The following is a 24,970-nucleotide window of genomic DNA, read 5'->3' as shown; positions in this document are numbered from 1 at the left end:
AGCTAGGAAAACAAATTGTATATTATGTTTTGAGAAGCATGTAAAGGGTTCTCATCTGCTGCTGAATTAACAAGGACATGTTGTAATGTAATATTAGAGGGAGGCACATATTTTCTTTCCAGAGAACATTTAAGGGTGTGTGCAAATTATAAAGGCAGCCAAACTGCTTCTGAGAACATGCTAATCATTACACTATAGAAGGCTGTCTACATTACTGGTGAGATGGTAATCTGTTTGCCCTGAAACAGCTGATGTTTATTGATCAACTTCAGAAAGTCAAGGAAAATTATACAGGGAATCAAGCTGATGCCAACATTACAAAAAAAAAAAGAACTCAGGGTTTGACTATGGCAGAAAATGTACAGAGTTCTAGGACAATTATCTTTATGAAAAGGAAAAGTTAAGTCAAAGTAATGATATGTATTTTTAGATATGATATTATATTATTTCAATATTATATTATTATTTCCAAATATTATTTTGATAATATTATAATATTGATAAAAATTATTATGCCAATTAATAGAGAGTGCTTTGAGTTCCAAAAATATATGTGGATTATGTGAAAAAAGGTTGGTATATTAAGATTATTTACACTGATTAAATTCACCTATACTTAAAGGACCACTCAATGCAATAGAATGACATAATTAACAAGTACATAATAAAAAGACAATTAAATACTCAATTAAAGGGACATGAAACCCAAATTTTTTCTTTCATGATTTGGAAAGAGCATACAATTATAAACAACTTTCTAATTTACTTCTATTATCTAATTTGCTTCATTCTCTTGATATTCTTTGCTGAAAAGCATATCTAGATATACTTAGTAGCTGCTGATTGGTAGCTGCACATAGATGCCTCCTGTGATTGGTTCACCGTGTGCATTGCTATTTCTTCATTAAAGTATATCTAAAGAATGAAGCAAATTAGGTAAATTGGAATGTTGTTTAAAATTGTATTCTCTACCTTAATCATAAAACAAAATGTTTGGGTATAGTGTCCCTTTAAGCAGTAGATTTTTTTCAGACAAATTTATTTTTCCTCCCATTTTCCGGCCCCCTATATCATGTGACAGACATCAGCCAATCATAAACTAGTATACGTATACCCTGTGAGCTTGTCCACATGCTCAGTAGGATCTTGTTCACAAGAAAGTATGAATATAAAAAGACTGCAAAATTTGATAATGGAAGTAAATTGGAAAGTGTCTTCAAACCTCATGCTCTATCTGAATCATAAAAGCTTATTTTGACTTGAGTGTCCCTTTAATCATTGTTAGCTTTAAATGTATAACATAGTGCAAATATGGCTTAACAATAAACTGTTAGAACATGTAACTGCTGCACTACTGACTCTCAAACTCTATAACCCTTACAAAGGGGTTAACTTAAACACATTTTCAGTCAAAATTATAACCATACATGTGTAGCAAGTGTTTACCATTCTTTTATAAGTATGCATGCATATTTTAGAATTTTCTGACCGAAAAAATAGTAATTTGAGCATTAGCCTCTTTGCTGTAAGAGAGAGAGGCTCAACCCATTGCGTAGCTGGCAGCTAATGGGTTAAGCAGCTTCTATAAATTGGTTAATGGATCTAAAAAATGCAGTTTGTCTAGTTCATTTGGTAGAACAGTAGATCACCTTACACCCATTTGTGAAGTAGCTCAAGAAATTCCAAGACCAGCTGGCATCTCGTGCTAATGCAAGACCAAACCCAAGTGAGTTAATTTATGGCAGGTCACTGGAACATACTTCTGCTTTACAGTTAATGATCTGCTATTTTAGATTCTATTTTCTCAAACATAACAATTTTCAATCTAAATTTTATAAGCCCAGACTTTTTATATATCATCCTGAAATTCAGTATGCCATTGCATCTTTGTATATATTATTTAAAAGAAACATATCAAGTAACTTGGGACTGCAGTAACTTCACTTTTTATTCAATATTTAGTCATGTAAATTGCAAAATCAGATTGCTACTTTCTCAATCATATAATTGCCAAGTACTTGAAATATAATTGTTTGACAGTTTTAAAAGCAATTCAGACTTGTCATGAAGACAGATAGATTTCCTATGCAATACTACTGATACTTCTTTTAAAGAAGACATGGCACTTCATGGGTTCCATTAATGTATAATAACGGAATACAAAGAGAATATTTGGTATGCTACACATGGTAGAACCTTAAAGGGAACTAAAATCCTGGTTTAAACTCATCCACCAAATCCATTTTAAATTGTTGGTTATAAATTCCACTAGTTGCCGTGACACACCAATATGTTTTCAAAATTCAAAACCAGAGAAGATGGATTTCCAAAGAGGAATTACCCACACAGTACAGGAAATATAAGCACAACACATTGGTATACTCACAAAAACAAAGCATCTAAAACCTGCCCCCAATGTATTCCCCAGCTATCTGAACCAGGTTAACATAGTCCGTTTAAGATTGGCCAGACAGATACTGCCAGACATCTAAACCCCTGCTAACATTTATCATTCAACCCCGGTCAGACAAGTCTGAAGGGATTGAAAAATGCCTAAATGGAGTTGGCGTAGTAGGTTAAAAACAGTGGTCTGATGACCGCTGCTTATTCACTATTGGCTGCAGGCTCTTTTTCGCACCCACACCTTCTTAAATGGAGTCCATTGTCTTTAATCACTCTTAAAGGGATATAAAAGTGCAAAAAAGAAAATGCCATGCATTTTATTATTTCACTATTGCTTGTATACAACTGTCTGTTTAACCTCTGCTTAGTGGTGAGAAAAAATGTTAGCGCTATGGGGAATTTTTCCGCTCAATTACAAGTTGAAAGTAAAATATTAATGCAACATCCTATGATGCGCTAACATCCCTCACATAATAGACTTTTATGGGGGCGTGCTGAAAACTTCATTTAGGCTATCCCTCAAATGCTAAGCCAAAGGTGCGCTAACCCCGGGGAAATAGGGGAGTTCTTTACTAAATTTAAAACTGCTTTCCTAGTGAAATACAAAGGTTTTTTTTTATTGAAATAAATAGGAATATGGTATTTTTGGAAAGGGCTCAAAGGTGTGTATGTATGTCTGTGTATTTGTATGTGTGCACATATTGGGCTTCGTTGTCACCTGAATGCAGAAGAAGGCAGACACTTGTAGCATTCTGCTCTTTTCGGAGCCGGCTTCCTTCTTGTGAAAGTGCAACACACTAAGATCTGTGGAAATTCAAATCTTAGGGAAAGATTTATTAATGGTCGAGCATATCATGATACGCTGTAGCGAATCATGTCCACTTGACTTCATACACTCTGTCAGCATTTAACATTGCACAAGCATTTCTGGTGAAATGCTTGTTTAATGCTGCCCCCTGCTCACTGGTGACCAATTATCCCAATCGGATCGGTATGATTTCAGTCCGTCACCTAAAAGTTGGCAGAGACGTTAGGGGGCACTAAATGTTTTAAGGGGACCTGAAATTATGAAGTATCGGTGCAGCATCCGCTGCTTAATAAATCTACCCCGAGTGTGTTGTACTTTCCCAACATGAAATCCGTTTTAGAAAAGAGCTAAACACCACAAGTGTCTACCTTCTTCCGCATTTAGATTCTAACGAAGCCTCTGAAATGCCCATGCCTAGTAGATATATGTGTGAATGTAAACTTCTATATTACAGCAAAAATAAAAAGAGATAATACAGCAGCAGAGTAATATTGTTTTACGACAAATAAAATAAAAGTCACTCTCACTTGTTTCAGAGCTATGATCAGCTCACTTAGTCTGATTTTGAGACTCATATATCACCTAACATCAGCTCTATATTTTAGGCTATTGATCCAAACCCACATTGTACAATATTGTCCAAATATCCTCAGAATTCATGCTGTGCAAAAAATTTACTTATTAAGTTTATTTGTAATCAAATGTCTTCTCAAGCAGAGCACAAGACCGAACTGCCTGCAGCATCTGCAGCACTAAAACTACTTGTCACCTTTTGGGTGTTTTTTTAAAACTGATTTATTGGTTACTGTTAGATAAAGATCTTGCTGAATCTTAACTTTTTCTGCCCACTCACAAACCACAGTTTAAATTGTCTAATTATAAATAAACTTACTATTGTTTCAAATAAAATTCCTACTTATTTTATTATTAATTATATTTATATGTTTATATGTGTGTACAGATGTATTTATATGTGTATATAGGTATCTACAGACATATATACACATATAGCAAAAAACAACAGATGAAGGTGGCACACTTTCAATAAATGAAACCTTTAATGGAAGAGCAACATTCTGGGACTCCTGTCCCTTTCTCAAGAGCTTGAGAAAGGGACAGGATTCCCGAAACGTTGCTCTTCCATTAAAGTTTCATTTATTGAAAGTGTGCCACCTTCATCTGTTGTTTTTGCTATTTTTGGAGGTCATCAGAGGGAGGCCTGGAATATTTTTAAAGTATTTTTAAATAGATATTTATATATATATATATATATCTGTGTATATTTATACCTATATATAATCATATATACTGTATATATATATATATATATATATATATATATATATATATATATATATATATATATATATATATATATATATATATATATATATAGGTATAGATATAGATATATAACACAATTCCATCATATATATGTAGAAATATGTATTTATTAATAAATAGAACATATTCTTCTATGTGAAGAACATTGGAATGGGAAATATTCATATTTTCATGTCGGGTTAGCGCACTTGAGAATATGTGATCAGGTTTTCCACTTTTCTTGTTCCATTGACTTCTATGGGGGAATACCTTAATGCGGTTGCGATATTGTAACTTCTGCTTTTTGCATGCATCAGGTTAGCGCGCAAGCAAAACTTTTTACTTTCAACTTAATTCAACGTAATATGAGCGCTATCCGAGACTCGCAAAAAGTGTACTTCTCGCAGAGTTAGCGCGTAAGCAGGAGTGATAAATACCGCTTCACACATAATCTGTCCCTTGTCAGGTGAAAAATAACGCAAATACATACATAAAAGTGGCAAAATATAAAGCGATGCATCATATATCTAAGTAGGAAAGCCTTAAAGTGACAGTGTACACCAGAATATTTATTGTTTTAAAAGATAGATGATCCCTTTGTTACCCATTCCCTAGTTTTGCATAACCAATACAGTTATATTAATACAGTATTTACCTCTGTGGTTATCTTGTATCTAAGCCTCTGCAAACTGCCCCTTATTTCAGTTCTTTTGACAGACTTGCATTTTAGCCAATCAGTGAGGGCTCCTAAGAACTACACGTGCGTGAGCACAGTGTTATCTATATGAAACACATGAACTAACACCCTCTAGTGGTGAAAAACTGTTAAAATTCCCTGAGATAAGAGGCGGCCTTCAAGGGCTTAGAAATTAGCATATGAACCTCCTAGTTTTAGCTTTCAACTTAGAATACCAAGAGAACAAAGCAAAATTGGTGATAGAAGTAAATTGGAAAATTGTTTAAAATTATGTGCCCTATGAAACATGTGACATCAATCTCTATATATGCAATACCTCTCAAGTTCTACCTGTCAATCAAGTAGGAAAGCATTAACCCTTCAGATAGATAATGGCAATAAAAGCTATGATATTCATCTCTATATGTGCAATACATCTGAAGTATTCAACCATATATTTTTAAATAATGCATAGCGCACATGATGAAAAGAAAACAGTTTATTTTATAGCAATGCATCATTTTTACTGTCCTTACTTTAAACATATGTACTATGTGAGACTGATTAGTCTCCAATGTGAATCTACCATTTATGCATTTTATGAACACCATTAAGGCATGTACTGAGGGCCAAAACAAGGTGTCTAAAAGGGGCATTAAAAACAAAACACACTTCATGCACCTCCCTCTAATTATGAGTGCCATATAAGCATAGTATTGGGGTTATCTTCCGCATACCTCTAATCACGGGTGCAGCCATATTGAAATCTATGTTTATAAAATGTATTTAGTGTTTAATGTCCCTATAAAAAGCATTTAAATATATATATATGTAGCGCTGCGGAATCTGTTGGCACTCTACAAATAACTGATAATAATAATAATAAAAAAAAAAAAATATATATATATATATATATATATATATATATATGCTGTATACATATATATATATATATATATATATACATACAGTGGAGGCTCCTCCATAGGCGCACGTGAACAGTGACGTGCATTCATTAGAGGCAGGTGAGGCAGTGCCTCCCCTGGCCAATGTGGGAATTACATCTAGTTTTTAATAATAAAAAAAAATAAAATAAAATGTTTTTTTTTTTCTTATTTTTTTTTTTTAACATGTGAAAGGTGACCCCCCCTACCCCCCCACCCCTCCACCAAATTATGCTTCTTACAATTTTATTTTTTCCGTTTCCTCCGTAATTACTATTGCATTCATATTGCGCAAGAAGGTAAGAGGCCAGCTGTCCTTCCATTGCGCAATATGAATCTAATAGTCTGTTATGTTATGGGCTGCTTTAGAGACTGCCACCCAGTGGGGAATAATAACTAATGCAGCAGTCTCTAATGCAGCCCATAACTGCTCCCACCGGAGGCTAGCCTCGGGAGCCCTGAGCCCTGCCTGCCCGGCCGCTCAGCCAATCAGGCATCAGTATGTCTGAGTCTCTAGGCTGAGTTGCCGGGCGGGAAATTGTTGCGCAGCCGCATTGGTGGTCAGGTTGATGCGCAGTCAGTGTCACGTGCGACCGGCGTCAGAGCAGAGATTGAAGACGACGGACCGGACGTGCTGCTGCAGTTCTCCCAGTCTCTGTCTCAGAGCGTGACCTAGGCCAGCCCAGTTGTTTGGAGGAGTCTCAGGAGTGAGTCGGTCGGTGACGTTCAGGAGCGGAGCAGGAGTGTTCTGTGTTGGAGTCAGGAGGTGTCACTGTCAGCCGGAGGACTGGAGCCTGGAGGTGGAGGACTAGGAGCCCAGCCGGAGCGTAGCTACTAGCCAGGAGGTAGGTGAGGGCTGTCGGCTGAGCTCAATGCAGCAGTCAGTGAAATTGCTATTGCTCTTGTGGCTGGCTGGTCAGGAGGACTCAGGAGGTGTGAGGGTGACAGTTCACACGATCGTCGGTCAGTGCCAGTGAGTGGTGGGTCGGGTGGCTAATAACAGGAGTGTACTACTCCTCCTGTTATTAGCCACCCGACCCACCACTCACTGGCACTGACCGACGGTCGTCTGAGTGACCTGTCACCCTCACCTCCTCCTGAGTCCTGACCAGCCACAGTAACTGTAACAGAGAGGCAGAGTCCTCCAGTCCAGACCCAGTGAGACTGTGTGTTTTACTGTTGTTGTCTCACTCACCGCTCACGAGGACTGGACTGGAGTGTTAAGAGCTTTTTAAGCTGCTTAGTTTTTTCAGTTAACTTTTACTAAGTGCGCAACGCCGCCATGACTGTCACAGTGACAGTCATGGCGGCGTTGCGCACTTAGTCTCTGATGATTCCGATGATCACAGGCTCGCCTCACACAGCTTCCTTTGAAGTTTATTTACTTGAGTCTCGAGAACACTTAAAGAATTTCTCTCCTCCAATACCTCCATAATATCATAATTCAGGCTCTTCCACTCCCTTCCTTTTCCTCATCAAACTTGGAAGACAAGTGATGAGGAAAAGGACTGGAGTGGAAGAGCCTTGAAGTAGGTGATATTATGGAGGTATTGGAGGAGAGAAGTTCTTGAATTTCAAGTAAATAAACTTCCAAGGAAGCTGGAATGGAAAGAAGCTGAGTCAGAGTCCACAATTGCGGTAATTGACCAGGCAGCACAGCCGCAGTTTCCGGCTTCCAGGCCAGCAGGCTGCTGCAGGATTCCCTATCATTCTCCTTTTGTGTTGTTTTTCCCTTTTCCTCCCCCATTTATATATGCTCTCTGTGTATCTAACTATCTCTCCTTTTATCCCCCTCCTAACCCAAACGTCCAATGTCATGTTTCATCTGCTCCCACCTTCCACACTTCACTGCTTTTGCACTTTTTAATCTTTGCAGGTCCACACAGTAGCTTGTTATCTTTTACTCTGAAATGTCTGTATTCTTTCAGTTACCCCTCTGCTCAGACCAATCCCTCCCCTCTCTAGTCAATCATATTTCCACCACTAACTCCTATAATATGCTTGTTAGTTTTGCTATTATCTTATTGACCCTTATTGCTTAACTTGTTCTCTTTGGGCATACCATTTTCTATACTTCCCATTTCCCTTTACTTTAAGATACTGTTACCTTTACTGTTAAAATTTATTGTAAATTTCTACAACTCCTTTTCACTATCCCTTTCCCACTTCCCACTCTCTCCTTGAATATTGCCCTCTTACCTTTCAAACACACTTATCTCCAAGCCACTCTTACTCCTCTCCCTGCTTTTACACGTCCTACATACTACTTTATTATTCCTTCTAGTCACCATCATTCCAAGTTTCTCAGCCCCTTTCCACAACTACTCCCTCCAGGCTAACCCCAAGAGAATATATATATATACACACACATTAATTAGCCAATTGACTCAAAGTGATTTAAACATACCATTGAAATAACTGGGTGCAATTGTGTCTCCTCCACCAAACAGAAGAGAATCACTTTTAAAGCTCAGTGGGTCTATCTGACTGTCCCAAGAGTGGACCCCTGAACTTAAGGTATCCCAAGTAATCCCAGAGTCCTGTAGACAGAGGTAAGAGATTGAAGGATGGTAACAGTAGAGAGTAATACAGGCAACCTAAGTATAAATAACATACACTTAAGTTGTGTTTCTATACAACATCACTCCAGTCACTTGTGTAGAATTAACAGCTTTTAAAGGTTCATTCAAAGGCTAATTAATAGATATGGACACAAGCTCTAAACAGGCTGTCTGCTACTTGAAACTGCTTAGCCCTTCAACAAAAGACCATGCAACGATAAGCAGCATCAGCGTGGAGCCTCAACACTGAAAGGGGTAGTAGGAATGTGCTAAAAAAAAAAGATTGGAGAAAAGGGCTGAAACACAGGGAACAAATATGAGAAGGGAGATGAGATAATGAGAGAAATCCAATCAGCAGTGCTAGTCACATGACTCAGATGTGTAACTAGCACTACTGATCGTATCAGCAACGCTGCTCAGGACCAGCAATGGTCTGCGGGTCCTGAGTTGTACTTCTACTGGGCGGGGGTTAAGTACACAGTAGTGCCGGGTTGATAGTCTTAAAATGACATGCTCTAATGAATCAGAGAATGTCATTTTTCCACTATTATGGTTTTTTTAACATTTCTCACCTTGCTGGTCTTTGGTTCCATACTGTTCTCACTCAGACAGTGTAACATGTGTTCCTGATCCTCCAGTGAATATGGGTGGGAAAGGCTCTCCATAAACAAATCTGCAAGTAACAGCAGTGGTTTATTGTGAGTATAAACTGGCCTAACTGAATTGTTGCTCTACAGTCAGACAGGAACTGAGTGACATCCCAGCCCAGGCGCACTCGTAATTAGCCATTGTCATATATCACCCCCCATGGTCTGCCGCTGCCGCTCTACTGTGACTGAGTGTCAAGTCTAGAGGAGATTAGAAGAATTGAGAGACTGTGAGACAGACAGTCACAGCGCACACACAGTCACAGTGTCAGTGAAAGAGAGACTAAGGGAATAAGCTTTAGTTTAGACTCTGGACACAGAGACAGGTAGGTTATGGTATTATTGTATTATTGAAAAATAATAGTTTATACTGACACAGACAGGCAGCAGCCTCATCCTCTAATACATTCCTCACTCATAGGAATACTTTACTAGGAGGTTCTTTATTATAAAAGTAATTTTATAAAATGATGCATCATTTCACACAAAAAGTGACAGTCCACTTCCATGATGTTCCAACAGTTCCATCCATCATTAGGTAATGATTCCTTCCTTCTATTCAATATATTTAGTCTGTTGCACAATTTTTTTATTCTCCTTTAAAAAATTGGCATAAAAATACCTTTTTTATTTTTATGCCAATTTTTTAAAGGAGAATAAAAAAATTGTGCAACAGACTAAATATATTGAATAGAAGGAAGGAATCATTACCTAATGATGGATGGAACTGTTGGAACATCATGGAAGTGGACTGTCACTTTTTGTGTGAAATGATGCATCATTTTATAAAATTACTTTTATAATAAAGAACCTCCTAGTAAAGTATTCCTATGAGTGAGTGAGTCATGTATTAGAGGATGAGGCTGCTGCCTGTCTGTGTCAGTATAAACTATTATTTTTAAATAATACAATAATACCATAACCTACCTGTCTCTGTGTCCAGAGTCTAAACTAAAGCTTATTCCCTTAGTCTCTCTTTCACTGACACTGTGACTGTGTGTGCGCTGTCTGTCTCACAGTCTCTCAATTCTTCTAATCTCCTCTAGACACAGTGTGATCCTGACGCTAACTAATGGTAAGGGCATGAGCTTTAAAATGACTAAGTAAGTTGAACATCAATAGTTTGCCAGGGCTGTACTGCTGTAAAGCAAAAAAAGCTTTATTGGTCAATGCATAGACAAAGCCTGTGTACACAGTGCGCAGAGAATACTTACTCTGTGTGTTTGTACTTAGATCTGCTCCTCTGATGCCCTGCATGTAGATCTAAACAGCCTTGTCTGGCATGCTATCAACCTTGTTATGTCCCTTTAATGAATGGTCTCCATGCAATAACATGGAAGATGATGAGACTGGGAACTTTGGATAGGCTGTTAGTGAATCAAATCTGTCTCTCTTGAAGAAGTGCAGAATTGGGTAGTAGGAGTTATATTAAAAGAGGTCTCATAGGCTGAAGTTGGACATTCTGGATATAACGGCATACATATCAGTGAGTTCAATTTAAATCATCTGTTTTTAATTTTGGGCTTTACATTGCATTAAGACACATATGCTCAGCCTGTGATCGGAATCATCAGAGACTCATGTCATCAAAATTGCAAAATATACCTGCTTGAATGTGTGTGTGGGAACAACAAGGTGACCTTATTAACACTATGAAATGGGGGAAAATAAATTAAAACATAACTTTTAATAATATGCAGATAATATCTGCATATGAAAAGTAATGTTTTAATTTTTTTTTTCCTCTTTCATATAGTGTTAATAATGTCACCTTGTTCCCACATACATATTCTTAATATGGCTTGAATATGTGTGTGGGAACAAGGTGACCTTATTAACACTGTATGAAAGTGGGGAAAAATAATGTAAAACATAACTTTTAATATGCAGTTCTCCCTCTCAGCGTGACCTAGGCCAGCCCAGTTGTGTGAGGAGTGAGTCGGTGACGGTCAGGAGGAGTCGGAGTGGACTGTCTGTGTTCTGTTGTGGAGTCGTGTGGAGCAGGAGTCAGTCGTGTCAGGTGTCAGCCGGAGTTGGACGTCAGGAGGACTAGGAGCCCAGCCGGAGCATAGCTACTAGCCAGGTAGGTGAGCTGAGGGCTGAGCTGAATCAATTCAAATCAATGCAGCAGTGAAATTGCTAGCTTGCTTGACTGTTGACTCTAGTGGCTGGTCAGGACTCAGGAGGTGGTGACAGGTCAGACCGTCGGTCAGTGCCAGTGAGTGGTGGGTGGGGTGGCTAACAGTACAGTAACAGAGAGGCAGAGTCCTCCAGACCCAGTGAGAGTAGTGTTACTGTGTGTTGTTGTTTAGTCAGTGTTAGAGATCATGACTCACTCACGAGGACTGGAGTGCTAAGAGCTTTAAGCTGCTTAGCTGCCGCTGCCTTAGTTTTTTAAGTTAGTTTACTAAGTGCGCAACGCCGCCATGACTGTCACAGTGACAGTCATGGCGGCGTTGCGCACTTAGTGTCTCTGATGATTCCGATCACAGGCTCGCCTCACACAGCTTCCTTGGAAGTTTATTTACTTGAGAACTTCAAGAACTTCTCTCCTCCAATACCTCCATAATATCACCTACTTCAAGGCTCTTCCACTCCCTTCCTTTTCCTCATCACTTGTCTTCCAAGTTCTATGGAACTTGGAAGACAAGTGATGAGGAAAAGGAAGGACGTAGCAAAATTGCAAAATATACCTGCTTGAATGTGTGTGTGGGAACAACAAGGTGACCTTATTAACACTATGAAATGGGGGAAAATAAATTAAAACATAACTTTTAATAATATGCAGATAATATCTGCGCATGAAAAGTAATGTTTTAATGTTTTTTTTCCTCTTTCATATAGTGTTAATAATGTCACCTTGTTCCCACATACATATTCTTAATATGGCTTGAATATGTGTGTGGGAACAAGGTGACCTTATTAACACTGTATGAAAGTGGGGAAAAATAATGTAAAACATAACTTTTAATATGCAGATAAAGATTAAAACTGGAATCACTTTATTAAAAACACACTTAGGATTTATCATTAGGTATGTACTGTTGCATAGTAAAGGTAATAGTGTGCTTTAGGTGCTTGGTTAAATCACATAAAACTGACGTATTGCCATTTGGGTATAGCAAGTTAAGGTAAATAACATGAGATTGTCTAAATAGCAGAATTGACATTGACATTTCTGCTATTTAGACATTCTCATGTTATTTACATAAAATTGCTATACCCAAATGGCAATACGTCAGTTTTATGTTATTTAACCAAGCACCTAAAGCACACTATTACCTTTACTATGCAACAGTACATACCTAATGATAAATCCTAAGTGTGTTTTTAATAAAGTGATTCCAGTTTTAATCTTTATCTGCATATTAAGTTATGTTTTAATTTATTCCCCCCCCCCTTTCATATAGTGTTAATAAGGTCACCTTGTTCCCACACATATTCAAGGTATATTTGAAATTTTGAGACCTCCTCATTTTTTACTTAAAGGGACATTAAGCCACAAAATTTACTTTCATGATTCAGATAGAAAATACGATTTTAAACAACATTCCTATTTACTTCTATTATCTAATTTGCTTCATTCTTTTGTTAAAGAAATAGCAATACACATGGGTGAGCCAATCACATGAGGCAGCTAAGTGCAGATACCAATCAGAAGCTACTGAGCCTATCTAGATATACTTTTCAGGAAAGAATATCAAGAGAATGAAGCAAATTAGATAATAGAAGTAAATTAGAAAGTTATTAAAATGGTATTCTCCATCTGAGTCATGAAAGAAAAAAAATGGGTTCAATGTACCTTTAATCCCATGAGTGCTGTTAATGTAGTCCTTCCAATGTGTGTTTTATCTGACTGTTCTGTTCTGCTCTTTTCATGCTACGGAGAATAATGATACACGCATGAGGCCATAAGCATACAAAACAGCAAAGTCATTTTCAGAAGCGCTTGAGCTAAAAAAAATAAATAAATAAAAATCAATTTGTGCCAGTTTAGCATGTTTATATATAGACCCTCCCCATAGTGTTAATCAGTCACTTTAACAATGATTACCAATACAGCTCTGCAACTTCTGCAAGTACATTATGGTCCTGCAAAAAATACGCATGCAGCCCCCATCTGCTCTACCTACAGAAGATCATGCAATGCATGATAAACATGGCTATTATTTACAATGTGACGCTCCCATTGAGGTGAAGCAAACGTACAGTTGTTAAAAACAAAAAACTATACAATTGAGACATTATCTGTAAAAGATCCACCCTGTACATCAGTCTTTTGCTTAACTTGCAGTGTGAAGTGAAACTGCACTTTATTTAAATGTTTATGTGTTGTTCAAAAAATTAATGTTGAAAAATATGTGCTAGAATTCTGTTTGATATATGGTACCATGACCCATAAGGGGGTTTGTTTTTTCAACTACAAGATTCCAAATTTGTAAAAAATCACCCTGTAACTCTGTATATTTATAAAATGTTATAAAATGCACCCTAGCCCTGTGGTTTGTCAATCGTATAGTGACACTTGTGTATGTATCTGTCACACGACACTCCATTTGCATAGTCCAGGTACTTGGCACTCTAGGAGTTACATTAAAGGAGAACTGCTCAACTCCACCTACCCAAATATTTAATAAAATAACTCATATTCTAGTCTTTAGAACAGCACAAAAGACAGAACTCACACATTTTTATAATAATGTGTGAGTTCTGTGCTGTTCTAAAGACTAGAATATGAGTTATTAAATATTTGGGTAGGTGGACTTGAGCAGTTCTCCTTCAATGTAACTCCTAGAGTGCCAAGTAAGGTACCTGGACTATGCAAATGGAGTGTCATGTGACAGATACATAACTCACAATAGTCTAGATCGAATCCATAGATGCCCATATGGTTACCAAGCAGCTTTGATGTAAAAATGACATAATCACAAGTGTAGCATCACTTCAGACTCCAGCTAGGTAGAAACTTAGGTAAAGGGACAGTCTAGTCAAAATTAAACTTTCATGATTCAGATAGGGCATGCAATTTTAAACAACTTTCCAATTTACTTCTATTATCTAATTTGCTCAATTCTTTAGATATCCTTTGTTGAAGAAATAGCAATGTACATGTGTGAGCCAATCACACAAGGCCTTGATGTGCAGCAACTAATCAACAGCTACTGAGCAAATCTAGATATGCTTTTCAGCAAGTGATATCAAGAGAATGAAGCAAATTAGATAATAGAAGTAAATTAGAAAGTTGTTTAAAATGACATGCTCTTTCTAAATCATGAAAGAAAAAAATTGGGTATCATGACCCTTTAAGGCATTAAATTCTCTGTTCTGTTCCATCACGTGTTTACTGAGCCCAACCGGTTGCATTCAATTCTGAAGAGCTTCATGTTTGTATTATTTTGCTAATGGGAATATTAACTAAATTAGCATTGCAAAGTAAACCAACAAACCATTGCTTTGTGTTTGGCCTAATGCCTTGTATTCTAACTTTCTTCCTAATCATTGACATTTTCAAAAGAAATGTGTTTTGGTTTTATTTTTTGTTTTTTTATTTTTTGTTTTTCTTGCTTACAAGAGAATGAGATACCATGAAATCAATCACATATAAATGCTGCAACAGGTGACAGTTATATGGTTTATGTGTCAGTGTCTATCTACTCTACAGTATTTATAGAATTCTAAAAACCCTGTGTGGTTAGCTATCACTATGAGATTTTCTGGTTTGTTGGTTTTTCTGTCACGCCTGGCAATTTAGAGTTTGATTGGAATTCTGTAATGTGAATATAAAAATGACATGCTGTAACAGTTTTTTAAAAGGTCAGATTCATGTCATACTGTTGTTTATTACTGATATGGAATGGATATGACTGCTAGATTATGCTTTTCTGTAAATAATATTCTTTGTAAAACTGTAAATAGTGCATTGTTTTGCCTAATCTGTATCACGTTTTAGTAATATGCACAGTTGCCCGCTGTAATTCTATGTCACCATATGTGTATTCCGACAGTGACCAGTTCATTTCAACAGTACGTTTAGAAGTTCAGGTTAGTGACTGTACTCAGAATCAGATTATGTGCATTGTTGATATCATATCATATAATATGTATACTATTTTCTGCTAAGTACCTTTTATTCACCTGATGATACAGCAGCAGCTACACGAGTGTATCATCAGGTGAATAAATAAAAGGTACTCAGCAGAAAATAGTCTACATATCACCAGTGCACATAATCTGATTCTGAGTACAGTCACTAACCTGAACTTCAAAATGTACTGTTGAAGTGAACTGGTAGTGGTAGGTCAGGTCTGAGAGTGCAATGGCAAAGATGAAAGATGAACTGGTCTGGTAGATCAGGTCTAATGAGAGTGCAATGGCAAAGATGAAAGATGTAGCAAATAAAAATAGGACTGATAAGTTTGCACAATTCAGATTCAGAAACATGCTATAATTATGCAAACTGATCATCAGTTGGATACAATATTGGGATGAAATGTCCCTTTAAACTTAATACCAGACTGTATGTGAGTCATGTATTGTCTTGTCTGTATATAATTATACTGTGTAAAAAATGTTTTCTTTTATCTTGGCTGCTGCTGTCATTTTTGGAGAATTGGTGTAGATTGTATTCTTTTTGATGTTTGTTTTTGTACTTGAGGTACAAATCTTTTAAAAAATTGTATTTGTTTTGCGGATTTGCTATTAAACCGCGCAGAGAGGTTAAACACATAATCAAAACTTTACTCTTAAGTCGGTTACCTCTTGGCTCACCTGATGTGTTCTGCTTGCTCCTAGTAGTGCATTTCTGTTCCTTCAACAAAGGATACTAACAGAATGAAGCAAATGTTATCAAATAAATTGTGAAGTAAGCATTGCTGCTCAGTCTGAATCATGAGCATACATGACTGTGTTTTGTGTCTTTTTAAGACTAGACTGATGTTATTGTTTAGCAACAAAACAGAAATGTCTTGTAATAACAAGTTGTTTACTGTTCCCTTTAAAGGCAGATACCTTCTTCGGTATTAATAAAGTTTAGAGGATAGAAAGCTAGATTTGTGTGCTTTTCTTTACCCCATAATAAGGTTATTTTAAAAAAAATAAAAAAAATAAAAAATTGGGCGGTTTTGACGTTAGTGAAAATATATCTACTGAAACCTGTAAGTTCCCACTAAGCAATGTCATCTGCTATCTTATGTGACAGTCTACATATGTTTATCCATCTTAGTGTTTTTTACTGTGGTGTATTCAAATTCCTTTTGACCTTTACCTCGTGTTGTTGCGCATGCGTAGATAGCTATTCAGAATCTGACTGCCGTTTAAAAGATATCAGCTCCCATATCGCAATAAGGACAGGGCTACACTACACAGAGCATTTCTAGATGTTCTTTATCCAAAAAACCAAGTAAGTTGTTTGTTGTTTTTTACACAATATGTTTATTTTTAGATTTACTTTTATTAACTCTAGTTCTCTCCTTCTGATTTCTCTTTTTTTTTTTTTTTTTTTCTCTGTTGCCAGGTGTTCTGTTCAGTATTCAAATTTTTGCAGAATGGAAAACACTATATCCAGCCTTAGAAATTTCTCAAGATTGGACTTTCCCGCAAAAAAAGAAGTAATAAATAAAGGAAGACCAATGCCTGAGCTGAAGGACTTACTTCAAAAAGACAAAACGATGACACGTACATTCCAAATTGAATGGTATCAAAGGAAAGAATGGCTGTGTGGCTGTGCTACAAAGAATCGCCTATACTGCTTTCCGTGTATTTTATTCTCCACTACAGATAATGTTTGGACAAATGCTGGATTTGGAGATTTAAAAAATCTATCAAGGGGCACTAACAAACACGAGAAATCGACCAGTCACATTCAAAACCAATTTGCTTGGAAAACCTTTGGATTAGCGAGAAGGATAGATACTGCTTTAAATGAACAGCGGAGATTAGATATCATCAACCACAATGCAAAAGTGACTGAAAACCGTGAGATTTTAAAAAACCTTATTCAAGCAACCTTCTATCTAGGCAAACAGGAAATAGCATTCCGTGGTAACGAGGAGGGTGCAAAGTCCTCTAATCGTGGCAACTATGTGGAGCTATTGCATATGTTTGCATGGAAAGATGCAACTTTTGCAAGACATTTGCAAACATCCACTGTGTTTTCTGGATGTTCAAATAGAATCCAGAATGACTTAATCGAAGCAGTAGCTGATATAGTGAGAGATGATATAAGAAAGGAGATTAATGCAGCCCCCTTTGTTGCTGTGGAAGTAGACGAGACAACCGATGTTACAAACATAACACAAATCTCTGTAATTTTGCGTTATGTGGCTAAAAGTGAGCTGAACAGTGAGATAATTGTGAAGGAGGCGTTCTTAGGATTTGATGAAGTGGTTGACAGACGAGCACCAGCTATTGCCGACTATGTATTGGGAGTGTTGGAGAAATATAATTGTCTTGAAAAGCTGGTAGCTCAGACTTACGACGGAGCCTCTGTGATGGCATCAGCTATTAATGGGGTGCAAGCAAAGATTAAAGAAAAAGTACCTGAAGCAACTTTTATTCATTGTTATGCACACAAGTTAAACCTGGTGCTCTCTAATTCTGCAAAATCTATAGAAGAGTGTAAAGTATTTTTTTCTACACTTGAGGGAATGGCTACGTTTTTCAGTAAATCGACAAAGCGCACCCACCTACTGGACGATATGGTGAAGAGACGTTTACCGAGAGCAGCACCCACCAGATGGAGTTCAAATTCCAGACTAGTGCAGACGGTCAACATGTATCAAAGTGATATACGTGCTATGTTCCTGTTTCTCAGAGAAAATCCAGATGGTTGGGATCATGAGACCTTGATGATGTCTGAAGGATATTACTTCTTTCTGAATAAAGCATCAACCTGCTTCTTGCTTATGACATATGAGGCCATTTTCATACAAACTGACGCACTCTTTCGATTGCTGCAGAGTAAAGTGATGGATGTTGGATTCTGCTGTCGGAGAATTGCTGATACCATGAAATTTCTTGAAAATCACAGACAAGAGTTTGACAATTTGTATGGTACATTTGAGGCGGATTGCATCAGAATGGGGCTGACAGACAATGTAAGGAGTAAACAGCCAATAAAAGATGTGAGGAGAAGGTTGTTTTACAACATTATGGACAATGTAAACGTTCAAATGAAAGCTCGGTTTGACCATTTTGCTGAGCTAGAATTCCTTTGTTTGGTCGATTGCACTAAATTGCTTGAGATGTCCAAACATATTGATGACCAAAAACTGCAGAGCCTAGCAAGATATGGCAAATACTTTGACTTAGTTCGATTAAAATCTGATCTAATTGGATGTTATAGTTCAGAAATGGTGAGAAATGATTGCAAATCACCTACAGATCTACTAAACTTTTTGGCCAACAACGATCTCATGAAGACTGTTCCAGAGGCAGTGAAATTACTGAAGCTGGTTCTCACAATACCAGCTACAACGGCCTCTGTTGAGAGGTCCTTCTCTGCTTTAAAGCGCATAAAAACTCATAGCAGGAATCGGACCAGTCAAGGACGACTTTCCTCTTTGGCTGTTTTAGCTATTGAGAGAGAAAGACTGGTACAGTTGCATGAAAAGAACTGTGAAGATTTTCTTAATAAAGTGATTGAAAACTTTGTTAAAAAAGATAGAAGGATTGACCTTGTCTACAAATGAGGGAAATGAACAAGACCAGTCACAGTAAAAAAGTTTTGATTGTTAATATGTTAATATTTGTTAGATGTTTTATAATATAAGTTATTAAAGACCTATTTTAAACATAACAAAATGTTTTTTTCTTTTCTTTAAAGTTAATTTGCAATACCATATTCTGGTATTGCAATATATGATCAAACTTTAAAAAAATGCTTTATTCTCAAGGTCAACAGATTGCAGTTGAACTGGTGCTTTAGTGCAATGTTTCTTAACCGTGGCCCTCAAGTAGCCTCAACAGGCCAGGTTTTCATTATAGATGAACCAGTGCACAATTGAAGTGCTCAGCTTAGCAGCAGTAATACCATGGATGGATTGTTTACTAACCTGCTATCAACCATCAGCTGATTATTTCACCAATGCAGCACTGGTTCGGCTGTAATGAAAGCCTGGTCTTTTGGGGCACTTGAGGACTTCAGTTGAGAAACAATGCTTTAGTTTAAATGCCTAATTTTACATTTTAATTTCAAAGGGACTTGCAGAAAAATTTCATTATCATCATAGAAAGTGGAGAAATTGCTGTCTCTGAGAAGGTAAGACCATGCACTCTTATTTTTTCATTTGTATAAATAGTGACCTTGTTGTCCTTCACTACGGTCTTTACTTTGTAAAATGTCCGTCACAGCCTTTGTCTGTACCTATCCCTGTAATCACAAGCTTCCACTGGATCACAACATTTTTATATTTACTGAATAATGAAGGAATCTATAAGCATAATTTGCAGCATTGAAGTAAAAAAGTATGTTTGAAACATATTTTAATGGGCCTGGATTTCTAGATCTCATAATCAGAGCAAGCATTTTGTTATCTGGCAAGAGTTTCTGTTACAATCCTTTAGACTAAAAACAGATGTTTACTAAGTTGACCAGTTTTCAAAGACACCATTGAAAGGGAGATGAAACCCATATGTTTTCTTTCATGATTTAGAAAGAGCATGCAATTTTAAATAACTTTCAAATTTACATCTAATATCTGATTTTTTTTCATTCTTTTGATATCCTTTGATGAAAAGCATATCTAAATATGCTTAGAAGCTACTGAGCTTATTTAGATATGAATTTCAACAAAGGATATCTGTTTTTCTTCATTCTTTTGATATCCTTTGTTGAAAAGCATATCTAAATATGCTCAGTAGCTAGTGAGCATATTTAGATATGATTTTCAACAAAGGATATCTGGTTTTCTTCATTCTTTTGATATCCTTTGTTGTAATTCATATCTAAATATGCTCAATAGCTTCTAAGCATATTTAGATATGCTTTTCAACAAAGGATATCAAAAGAATGAAGAAAACCAGATATCCTTTGTTGAAAATCATATCTAAATATGCTCAGTAGATACTGAATGGTGGCTGCATATAGATATTGGCTCGCCCATGTGCAATTGCTATTTCTTCAACAAAGGATATCTAAAGAATGAAGGCGTATCCGATTCCTAGACACTGCCTCACCAGCCTCTGAAGTCACCGCACATCACTGCACGTGAACCCGAACGTGACAAAAGAAGAAAAACATTTTTTCTGCTGAATAAAATATAATTTTTCCAATAGCGCTCCCAATTTTTTTTAACCGTATGTGCGGTAGAGCATAGATGCCTGGCATACTCCGTCTGCAGTTTATTCATGTGCCTGCAGGCGCCGCTCCAACCCAGTCACTATACTATATATAGTATATATATATATATATATATATATATATATATATATATATATTTATAACAAATTTCCCTTTGTCGTATTTTTTTAATTTTGTATTATATGCAAAAGGAGGTCTAACTTTCTATGTAACATGCCATATAACATCATGCAATTTGGAGCCTATTTCAGTCCATGAACTTCCTCATATTTTGCTTAGTTCAATGCAATTCCAATAAATCATCCAAAAAGAGCTCCTCTCCACCAGCAAATGTGATATGTTTTAAAGCAACTTATGAGAGGAGACATAGTCTTAAAAATTGTAAAATCCAACCTTATTCAATATCCATAAAAGGACACAAAAAGTGCACTGACTTCAGACACGCCCCCAGATTTGCGGTACCTGATGCGTTTCGGCTAAACACTGTAGTCCTAGCTTAACCATTTGCTATACACCTGCATATTAAACAGACTAAAGCAAAATGTAAATTCAGTTTGGCTAATCATAATCAATGAGGGGAAAAAGAAAAGGTCTGTACAATGCATAAAATATGTAAGAAAAATGATAATAATAATTAATTGTCAAGATATTAATGAATACTAAAAAATACAACTAACTTCTAAATAAGAAAAATGAATAAGGTCAAATTCAGAATTTAACCCATTTGGCACTCTTGTGTCTTATTTCAGAATTCAGGAGGAAAGTAAAAAGATATTGGTGCGCAAATCTTACCCCTGCATATACACTACTCTGTTCCCAAAATACAGTGTGGATAAAGATACAATTTTTAGAAAAATCGTGTAAATGCGCTATACAGCACGGGGATGTTTATAAACAGGAAAAAATGACAATACCATGTATGTGCTTGCCTTAAATTTTGGATAATACTGGTTCTATTTTATGGATGGGGAGTTACATACTATGTATGATTGAATGGTGATATAATCCCCTATTTCAAAGAATCTACCAACCCCTAATAGGAGTATGTAGAATATAACAAAAAAGAAATTGCTTGAATACTATAAGGTTTTCAGAAAACCTCTCTCATAAAAAAACAACTTTTCACATGATTTCTGTACTTTATTATTGTAAACATCTTCAAACTCTTGGTAACTCATTTTGTCATTTGACATATTTTATACTTGCTCACATAGATAATTCATGCATGCTTATTACACACATTATTTCACACATTAATAAATATGATTCTTTATTTGTTTACCCAAAATGATAAAACACTTTTAACCTTTTAAAGCCGTTATGCCGTTCTATTCCATCATAATTAGACTGGGCTTTAAAGCCGTTATGACGGAATAGAACGTCATAACTAACGGCTGTCCTGAAGCCTTCTGTGCATCGCGGTCTTGGGGGCATTCCTAGGGTTGTAGGGATGACCCCCAGACACAATAGAATAATTGAAATCTTGCGATCGTCTGCACGATCGCGTGGTTTCAATTTGTCTATGAGCCCGATCGTATAGGATCAGGTGGATTGCAGACTGCAGCCTCAGAGGCAGCGGACCAGTTAAGGATCAGCGGTTAAGACCGCTGCTTCATAACTGCTGTTTCCGACGAGCCATTCGGAGCTTGATAATTCGGTCCCTTTGGCTAAAATAAAAGTTGCACAAAACACATCAAATACATATTAAAATAAAGGAGTACACTCCCCTTATGCATCTTAATAATAATATAAATATATAAAAATAATTCTACATTTATTAAAAGTTATTTAAAGGGATATGGTATTTGACAAGATGTTGGACTGGGAAAGGCTCAAAACTGTTTATATATATTTATGTGTTTGTATTTGTATGTGTACATATAAATGTGTATCCATGCATATATTTGTGCATATATACATGTACATATCCACACATACATGCACACACACACACATATATAAATATATATATATACACATACACACATATATATATATACACATACACACATATATATATATATATATATACACATACACACATATATATATACATATATATATATATATATATATTATGACCATCAATGTTGATAATAGTTATAAATTACTTTTAAACATATTCAAATCTTAAAAAACAAATAATGCACCTTAATATAAATCCTGTTGGGTGTAGCGCACATAAAGAACATAGAAATGTCGATAGAAGCACCTAAATTCTGCATGTGTGCTACACCTGACAGGAGTTATACTGTATAAGGGTGCATTGTGTATTTATTTCATATACAATATTTAAAAATATTATTAATAAATATAAATAATTAATTTTGAGATTCTTAAAAATCATAATAAATCATTATAATAATAATCAGAATAATTAATTTCTGTATCTGCACTAAACCTGAGAGGAGTTATATTAAAGTGTGTTAAGTATTTAATATAAAATATAAAAAAATATTATCCGCAATAAGCCGGCACAAGTAAAATAAATCTTTATGCACACTAAGCAGACAGGAGTTATTTATGGATTGATACACTATATATACATAGGGATAAATGGCGGAACATAGCAGGAGCCCACCCAAATAACTAGACAGACTAGCATTCAGGTGAAACAAGAACTGTGTTTATTGGAAAAACACACAGTTTATATACACAATCTCCTCAAGATTAGAGCCTTATTAGTCCCATAAATCTCACGCCATTCCCGCCCCTCTAGACAGGCTGGCACCATCCCTAAAGTCCATTGTCCCATATTGTCCAGTGGTATAAGGATGGTGGTTCCAGGGTGATCCCGGGGGAGTGGCGGCACTTCCAGGGTGTCGATCGAAAGCCCTGGGTCCCTAGATGCTACAGCGACATGATCCATGGCTGGGGGCCAGAGCTATGGGTGATTGAACATACACCGGGAAGGCCACTGGGGAGTGGGGGTTGTAGAGAGCGGTCCGGAACCTCTGGTTCCCAAGGGAGCTCCACTCCGGCAATCACTCCACCTCTTGCCCTACCCAAGGGGTACCAATCCCCAAAAGAGCAGAGCTCTGGGTCAAGGGGTAGCTGGAGCAACCTGGGGTGAGGGACACCGGGTATGCAGGATGATGTGGCCGACCGGCAGTTCCAGGGACCCGGTCGGCTGGATAGGGACTGGGCGGTCAAGGACCAGCTCTTTTCTGATGATTTGTAACCCATAAACAAAGTAAATCCAAGATCTGGGAGATCGGGGTGGCTCTCAAATAGACCAAATCTGCTAAGAAAATGGAGGGGGTGGGGTAGTAGGGGGTGGAGGTTTAATCCGTGACAGCTCCCCCCTTCCAGTTTAGCAGACATGGCTAGATCCACACACGGGTCGGCCTGGGGCTGTCCAGGGAGCTATTCCATTTCAGTTTGCCGGGAAATTCCATCAGCGTTTCCATTGCTCTTTCCTGGCCTTTGGTGGGGTCAGGAGCAGCTAGAACAGGGGCAGAGATCAAGGCAGACTTGAGGCTCTGGAAGGCAGTCTCACATTCTGGGGACCACAGGACCTGTCGGAGGAGTCGCTTACATGTTAGGTCGGTCAGGGGCTTGGCCAGGGCACTGTAATTGGGGACAAATTTACGGTAATACCCAGAGGTTCCTAGAAAAGCTAGGACTTGTTTTTTGGTCTTGGGGGTTGGCAAGTTCACCACTGCCTCAATTTTGGCTGGCTCCAGATGCTGCTTTTCACAGCCCACTCGGTGGCGCAGGTACATGACCTCTGACATCCTATGATGCATTTGTCTGGCTTCAGGGTCAGACCGGCAGCCCTGATGCGATCTAAAACGATGCAGAGGTGGACCAAATGATCCTACCAGGTGTCGCTATAGATGACGATGTCATCCAGGTATGTGCAGGCATAGTCCTTGAGGCCATCCAGAAGGCGATCCACCATCCTTTGGAAGGTAGCTGGGGCATTCTTCATCCCAAACGGCATGACCTTAAACTGGTAGAGACCGAAGGAGTTGATGAAAGCAGACTTAGGGATGGACTCAGGGTCTAAAGGGTTCTGCCAGTATCCCTTGCAGAGGTCGAGGGTGGTCAGGAAGTGGCCACAAGCGATTCTTTCTAATAGGTCATTGACTCAGGGCATAGGGTAGGCACCCGTTGTGGTTCTGTCATTGAGCTTACGGTAGTCAATGCAGAACCAGGTAGTCCCATCCTTCTTGGGTACCAGCACCACTGAGGAGTCCCAGGGACTGTTGGACAGTTCAACAACACCTAGGTACAACATTCTCCTGAACTTGCGGTGCATACTGTCCCTGACTGCCTCTGGGATCCTGTAGGCTGCCTGTCATAG

At 37.4% G+C, this 24,970-nt stretch overlaps 1 long non-coding RNA gene across 1 annotated transcript; it reads right to left on the bottom strand.

Moving 5' to 3' along the window:
- Positions 1 to 8,566: 8,566 nt before the first annotated feature.
- LOC128647709 (uncharacterized) lies at positions 8,567 to 13,277 on the bottom strand. Its single transcript, XR_008400387.1, has 3 exons — positions 13,165 to 13,277; positions 9,288 to 9,388; positions 8,567 to 8,694 (listed from the first exon to the last, which is right to left on the bottom strand). It is a non-coding gene; the product is annotated as an uncharacterized LOC128647709 (long non-coding RNA).
- Positions 13,278 to 24,970: the final 11,693 nt, after the last annotated feature.

The sequence above is a fragment of the Bombina bombina genome, chromosome 2 (assembly GCF_027579735.1).
Source record: "Bombina bombina isolate aBomBom1 chromosome 2, aBomBom1.pri, whole genome shotgun sequence".
Lineage (NCBI taxonomy): Eukaryota > Metazoa > Chordata > Amphibia > Anura > Bombinatoridae > Bombina > Bombina bombina.
This window is presented reverse-complemented; position numbering and strand designations above follow the sequence as displayed.